Source organism: Sinohyriopsis cumingii, chromosome 5, assembly GCF_028554795.1.
Source record: "Sinohyriopsis cumingii isolate HCF-2022 chromosome 5, ASM2855479v2, whole genome shotgun sequence".
Lineage (NCBI taxonomy): Eukaryota > Metazoa > Mollusca > Bivalvia > Unionida > Unionidae > Sinohyriopsis > Sinohyriopsis cumingii.
Window position 1 is genome coordinate 56,130,837 of NC_142965.1, and position 8,788 is coordinate 56,139,624.

Below are 8,788 nucleotides of genomic sequence, written 5' to 3' on the forward strand. Positions count from 1 at the left end.
TGTGGAAAATGTTTTCCGCCATTTCATATATATGGTTCTAAATTTTCGAAATGAATTAACGTTAAGAGAATATATGACCATTAGCATAAACCTGTGGAAAGTTTAAAACGTCTGTTAGATTATTTAAGACATTTGCACTAGGGTCCTTTATGTCCGGTTTATTAAATTCATATTAATCAGTTGTTGGAACACATTATACGGAGAAAAAAAAAAAACGAAACTTAAACATCAATGTATTGAGCAAATGGTTCCATAAACAGTCTCCTTGCATGTTACATAAGCATACCGTAGAGAAGTTTTCCTACAAAACAGTTTGTGAATGTCACATGAATGACCAGTAACAGTGGCAACTATATACGTGCACTTGAAAAACTCCGCAAAAAGGCAATAAATGTTATTTGATGCCTCTAGATATTTTCTCTAAAAGCTAGTCGACTGAAAACGTGGCAACAATAGATGACATGCACGATACTTTAACAAAGGGTTTCAAAAAGCGAAAAGATTGAAAGATATTGCATCATTAATAGTTGTTAAAACAATGACGTTCGCGATTTACCTGAAAACACTAACATGTATTTGTTTTGTAAAAGTTTGTCACAGAGTTAAAGATAGGAACTTGTAACTTTTTCACTCAAACTTATACCAGAAAATGCGTTGTGAGTTTGCAAAGTGAAATTGATGGATAATATGATATTTATTAACATAGCAATGTACAGGACTTCTATTGAAGGATAAGGGAAGAACAAATGTTGAAAGTACGGATAAATCTGTAGTTAAACGGAATTAGAATATAATATTCCTTAGACGAATCAAGTAAAATGTTTATAAGAATGAAAAATACAAATAAATGGTTTTACTATTAAAACCTGTATAATACCTTATTAGCGTTATATTCGGTATAATCAACAATCAATGCTGGAGAATTGTTTGCCGTGTATAAACAAGTAGACATTGCTGTACTCAGTTATTCAACAAGCAACTGTCACAGTTCATAGGCAATGGCTACCATATTGTAATGTTGTGTTTCTTTGTAACTAGTTGCAAGTCTCGCAATGACATGCAGATTCAATTTACAATCAAGGACCAAAATAGCTACTTAATGTATTGTGTACAAAATTACTCTTAACATCTCTAATCATGTCCGAAAAGTTAAACACAATATATATATATATATATATATATATATATATATATATATATATATATATATATATATATATATATATATATATATACACACACACACACACACATAACAAGGGATTAAACGAAAATAGAATACAATATTGTGCGCTCAAGGGTTGAATTACAACTGCAAATGTGGACTCATTATGTGACGTAACTGTTTTTCAATCTACCATAGAAATGGTAAGATTGGACATAAGGCCAAACTCCTTGATACGTTTGAAAGAATTAATTAAGAAATTGTTGCAAATCACTAACAGTGTTCATGTCTGTTGCACTCGGTTATCGTGTAGATTTGTTGGTACCTTCTAAAGTCATGTTATCAATAATACAGGATGTGTTTGTTTTTTAATAAAACAAGTGCTTTGTCTGCTTGCCAAATTTAGTTGATGGATACAGGGAATGACATATATCAAATTTATGTATTTGGGTTGGAGATGGATGATAATCAATTGGTATTAGGCTTTTTGGTTTGGAGATGGATGATAATACGTTAGTATTATCGGCTTTGGTGTTAATTGCATTGATATATTTTACAACAATCTAACATGAACTTAATTGATTTGGAATATTTTAAAAACATCAAACTTGAACGTAATTGCATTAACATATTTTAAAATCATCGAACGTGACCTTTTTGATAAAAATATCGTTTCAACACAAAATCTCTCATTAGAACATAGGATTTGTGATGTGACAAATTTCTTTCGATCTACGGAAAGCATATTAGTTTGGGCCAGAGAACAATTAATTAGATTTCTGGGAACAGGCTCTTGTTAAATCGCTATACTGCAGTGATTCCAAATGTATGGTCGGTAGTGGTAGAATTTTTTTAATTAAGCATTCGTTTACTTAACCGCGAGACGGACTGTTAGGGACACGGCTAATTTTGATTTCATAGTGGAACTGTCAAACTTGGAAAATTTCCATATTCGAAGACCTTTGTCAAGTTGATTCCAATTTTGGCACCTAGATAAAAGGCGGTAAATATAGTTCATTTCGATTGGTTACGCTAAAAATGGGGCGTGTTTCCTACACCAAATATCCTATCTGTAAATATTTCCTCCATCAAAAAATCTAATTAGTCTAAGCTTTGCTGCAAGAATAAAGGTACAGAGTACTTCGAGAGTCAGTTTGGAAGAAATTCTCTCGCAAAACATTTGTCCAAGGGACTGGATATCTGGAAGGTGGAGGGACACAATTTTGGCGATATAAACGAACAACGCTCGAAAGCACAAAAGGTATTTGCGTCAAATTAATGAGATTCGTTGATACCAATATAATATTTTGCTTCAATTATTTAATAATATCTGCATTAATTTAGTTGTTTAAATTCGTAGATTAATTCTCTTGATATAAGTATAACTGTGTCGAGTTTATATATATATATATATATATATATATATATATATATATATATATATATATATATATATATATATATATATATATATATATGTGTGTGTGTGTGTGTGTGTGTGTGTGAGAGAGAGAGAGAGAGAGAGAGAGAGAGAGAGAGAGAGAAAGAGAGAGAGAATTCGTACAATAATCTTCTTAATATAAGGTTGTCGAATTGTTTGAATAAGTTTTCTTGTTTTCATAGGAATTAGGTTCTAAGAATTTCATGTATTACTTTAATTAACATGAATTACGAGAAGCCGTGTGAATTCACCGATCATAGGTAATTTCATGTATGCTAAAGACTTGAATATGTGTATTCGTTGAACGTAAGGTGCTTAAACCAGGTAGTGAATTTCATTCATTCATTTGTGTAAATGAGAGGAGAGCTGAACTTTTAAGTCTCGTGTGTTAATGCGAATGATAAATTAGCCATTAGCAAGTACATTAATCTTTTGAAACTATGTTTGTTTTGGTATGCCATGTTTGTCCCTACTAAATAGAATTTGTTATCTGTTTCGATACCGATAGTAATATCTGATAACGAGAGGGGAGTTATGTTCTATCCCCGGGAGGATAACCGACAGGAAATTTAGTTTGTTCTCTGTTTATTTTAAAAGGGGACAATTGCTCTTCAGACGTATTCCCAGAAGTATCATCAGATGTACCTAAGCACTGACGCATCCACGTATATATGTATCTACACGCTTACGTATCCACCTACCCAAACAAAGTTTGAGAGCCGAAAGGAGGCGAAACAGTAGAGAGGTTGAGAGAGAAAAGAGAGGAAAAAGGCGAAAGCACAGAGAACAGCTACAGTGAAATTGGAGTGAACCAGAGAAAAGAAGTTTATGCAATTGTACAAGGCAACGACTTCGATTGTTCACTCGATCGAATGATGAACTAATTCTATCAGTAAAACAAATCAGCTATTTTTATAAATATTTTTGTGTTTTAATTCGGTGAACGATTTATTCTAAAAAGAAGTTTATCTTCCTAACGTATTGGATTATCACCATTGTGTATGTAATTGATTTAATTTTGATTTTCTATGTAGGGGGGCTCGAGTCGTTCTGTTCTATACATCTCTGCTCAGTAAGTTTATTCGATCCGGGCAATAACACCGAGGGAAATCATCTCCTGGATAACGAGAACCGAATAAAGCGGACACCTTGAAAGAAGGTACAATCTGCTAATCGACCCTCACCCTTTACAAGAAGTGGAGCAGGGGGGAACGTTTACAAGATTAAAAAGAGTTGGAACTTACTTTATGAAACTGATTGTTAGTCAGAATGACTAATTGGGTCCATCTGTTTCTTTCATTGCTACAAAGTCTTGACAATTTTAAATATTTGAAATTTATACAATTGAAAGCAAAATAAAAAATACTCATCCTGTACAAATTCCTAATAAATCCAGCATGAATTCAAACTGAGAGGGCCATGTTGCAATGATGTCCATTGTTAGAAATCAAGGCAGATGTTTCCCCATCTTCTATAGTTTGAACGTGGTTACTACAGCTTACTCTTCAACCCGATGTAAAGAATTCTCTGTAGTTAAGATATTCTGAGTCGCCTTCAATTTATAATAAAATAGTCACCATATAATACTGTGTTAAATAATTCACCAGTTTATCATTTAGTGAAGAGAAATATATAAAAAAAAATATGCAGGTAATGAAATTGGAAAGAAATCAATATATCCCAAAATTCCCAAATTAGATGATATCAGCTATAGACATCTAAGTTTGCTCCAAGTTAATTGAAGCATTTCCATTAAAATCAGTGACAGAAGCTGAAAAACTTGTTTCTCGATGGCAATTTAATGTCGCCATCATATATTTTGAAAACATCAAGGAAAAACTACTCTCTGGTCAGATTCAACGACATGTCTGAAATAAATGGGTTTAATATATGCATCTGTGTATTAGTTTTCCAAGAGCATATGGCACAGGAACATACATCTGTGTTAAGGAACATACATCTGTGTTAAGGAACATACATCTGTGTTAATTGAGCAAGGACCAATGTATGATCAGGTAGTAATATGACTGCAAGGTTTCTTCTAATAACACTTGTAGATACAGGAAACCTATCTGGAACTGTTTATGTGTTCTTCACAATCTAGTCCAATATGCAACATATTTTTTAAACCATAAGTGTTTAATGAATCTGACGATTTGTTAGGGCCCACCAGCGAGGATTTAAACAATTTATTGGTTATATGATACACTTTACAATATGTGTTCTACCAGAGTTAGACTTCGTACGCCTTTGTTGTGTCTTTCAAAATGTTCCGTATGGCGTGTTTTCAAACTTGGAGTGATCTTATTATGCTTTACAAGAGAAGTATAAAAAAACACATCTCTGTTGCTGCTATTTGATTTTATAACAACTTCTTCATGAACTGTAGAGGACAACAATGGTTTGGTCCCGTGAAAAGTAGTTCCGAAAGCGTGGATACCAAACTTGAGACAACTGGGCTGAGAAAATCAGAGTGCCATAGGTAAAGAAAGATTAGCAAATCAGCCAGATTTCTCAGTCGCATGGGTGAGAAAATCAGATACAAGGTCACACTTGTCTGATATCTTGATGGCGTAGCTACCAATTCACAATTTCATAAAATTCAGTCTAGAATCATGAAAGATCACCTCATTAAAATGTGTGCATCTCGCATGTTATATAATTTGCAAGAAACAGTGATTAAACATGCATTTCCTCCAGGTTTGATCAAACTCAGATAAAAAATATGGCCTCCTAAGTATTAAATCACTGAATGAATTTAATGTAAAATCACCTAATTTAAAATATGTTCGATGACACATACCTATATTCCGTGGCTGATAAAAATCGGATGGAAAAGTGATTAAATAAAAAACGGCAACAAGCTCAGCTGATCAGGATGCCATCATTAATATCCGAGGATCTCGGTCATTATCGTATTTGTCCGGGATTTTGAAGTTCTAAGTATATATTCCAATTGTTGGCATAAATTCAATCGAAAGATGACCCTGAATATGGTAACAATCAAATAAAGATGGACAGAGGGACGACGAATAACAGGTGCATCGCAATGTCACATGTTTGATTGACCATGCTGAAAGACTAGCAAATAAAAATACTGCAGCATTGTTGCATGTATCTCCTTATAAGCGATATAAACTTTTCGCAAGTAAATTATCATTTATCAAGAAAAATGACAATAAATACCTCTCTTGTTTAAATACTCATTTGTGTAAGTTTTCACTAAAATTTTCCACACAAGCATTACACATTTGATACACCCCTCTCTAAATGATGTATCCATTAACAAGCATTAAACATTTGATGCACCCCTCTCTAAATGATGCATCCTTTAAACAAGCATTAAATATTTGATACACCCCTCTCTAAAGGATGCATCCTTTAACAAGCATTAAACATTTGATACACCCCTCTCTAAATGATGCATCCTTTAACAAGAATTAAAAATTTGGTACACCCCTCTCTAAATGATGCATCCATTAACATGCATTAAACATTTGATACACCCCTCTCTAAATGACGCATTCTTTAACAAGCATTAAACATTTGATACACCCCTCTGTATATGATGCATCCTTTAACAAACAGTAAAAATTTGATACACTCCTCTCACAAAGACATTCCAGACACGAAGCTTTTACTCCGAAAATATTATCATATTTACGATCAGACAGATGAATGATGATAAAACTGAGGCCATTCTGATCACAGCACAAAGACTTTCTCATTCACATCCTTTACCTCAAACATTAAATATTAGCAACACCAACATTAAATTCACACAATCAGTACGAAACCTAGGTGTTACTCTGGACAGTACTCTGACATTGCACCAATATGTCATGAACATATGCAAGGCTGCATATCTTGAGCTGAGACGGATAAGCTCAATTCGCAAATATCTTTCAGTTGATTCCACTAAAACACTTGTGTGTTCATTAGTACTTTCAAGACTGGACTATTGTAACTCAATTCTGTCTGGTTCATCTCAATATCTACTCCAGAAACTTGAAAACACAGCTGCTCGGATCATACTTAGAGTACCACGATCAGAGCACACCTCCCCGCTGCTATGTACCCTACACTGGCTATCCATTTGATCCAAAATCAAACACAAAATTTGTTCTCTGTGCTACGTTTCACTGTCGGACTCTAGTCCAACATACCTATCCGACCTCACCCATGTGTACTCACCAGCATACTCATTATTCCCATTATGAAAACAAAGTCATATGGACAGCGTTCTTTTGCAAACCAAGGCCCAGTAATGTGGAATGAATTGCCCACTTAACTTAGACACAAAGACACAGTGATCACATTCAAGAGGGCTCTCAAAACTCATTTATTTCGACTGCGATTACAAACTTAAAGACCTAATAATGTTTCCTACCTGAAATATTCTCAGCATGTTTTTTATTTTTTAATGTTTTTTTTTCTAATTTCATGGTGTTTGTTTTTGTAATAATATTATTATATTTTTTTTAATTATCTTATAGGTGTTGTCTAATGTAGTAAAGCGCTTAGAGCTTCTAAAGATTAGGCGCTTTACAAAGTCCTCATTATTATTATTATTATTGGCAAATAACACCCACTAGGTGTTATGCTCCACCTATTACTTATCCCTGTTACAAATTTATCCAATATTATTGTACTATTTAAAGCATACATTGGTCGGGTGTGGGAGGTCGTGGGTTTGATACCCGGTCAAGTCATATGAAAGACTTACAAAAATGGTACTAACAGCTGCCTCGCTTGGCACTCAGCAATTTAAGAGGTTTGTGTTAGGACTGGTCGGCCAGGTGTCAGGATAATGTGACTGGGTGGGACATCATGCTACATGTCTACGGCATGATGCCCCATTGTTAGACATCACTATAAACTGCCACACTGCAGACATCATAGTGATATGACTGAAAAATTGTTAACGCTACGTTAAAAATCCAAATCACAAACACACATACATTGGCGACAACCTTGTGCTTTATTTCATCTTGTTTTTCTTACAAAACATTCAATGACATCTTAATAGTGAATCATTTAAGTTCAGCTATTGTAGGTAGCAAAATGATGTTTGGAAACATACTTAAGAAAAATCCCAAAATCCCCCCTCCCCAACAGACACAAACTATGTTGATCTTTTAAGACTTCTTAAACTACACCTTTCAAAAAAGCTTGTTTTAGACAAAAATATGACCTACATTGAAGAAATGTTTTCTACAGGCTGCAGAAGGCATTCCCATGAAGGTCTCAATAGGCGTTATCTTTCCATAGTTATCTAGAGAGAAAGATGTAGAGAATACAATTTCTTTCAAATGTTCATGATGCATAGTTTAACAGGAAATAATTCTTTTTTCATCTGAGATGAACAAAACTACTTTATTGTCAAATGAACTCACAGTATTCTGTTCACTGAAATTTATGTTCTACCCTGAGAAAGAACCAACTTTCATAAAGCTGAAAACTCAAGGTCAGTGAATGTTTTATTTTTTTGGCAAGAAATCACCATGATTTTGGTGTCAAATGATGTGTACAAAATATTTTCAGTTTTCACTATGAAATCACATATTAGGCTAGCACAAGAAATATTTAAATCAAAACTTGGCTAAGAAGATAACAATTGAAAATCAAAATTTAATGTAAAAAAGTGGACATGATTTCATTGTATTGTTGCAATCAACACTGTGATTAGCAAAATGACAGGGCTCTCAACAGAGTTTCAGGATGAGGGTCTTGGACCTTTCACTCATGGAACTTGGGAGTCCACAGCCTATTTCCTAGAGTCCATAGCATAAACTCATAAGTCCCTCAGTTTCAAAAGGTGATAAAGAAAAATGAAAAAGTAAATGATCATTTTTAGTTACAAATCTGGATTAAATTCTCAAACTCATAAGATCACATATGAGAAAATCTATTTACCACTAATTGTCCAAAATACTTTATATCATACTGCATTCTACCATCTGTAAACTACACTAAAGTTTTAAATGAGGTAGTTTCCATACTTTAGCTCGTTTTCTGACTTAATATAAATGTATATGTCGCATTCTGGTTATCAGAGACTTCAAGTACAAGTACAGGATCCAGTCCATTATTCTAGTTAATTTCACTTCAAGTACAGAATCTACTCCATTATCCTAGTTAATTTCACTTCAAGTACAGGATCTACTCCATTATTAATTTCA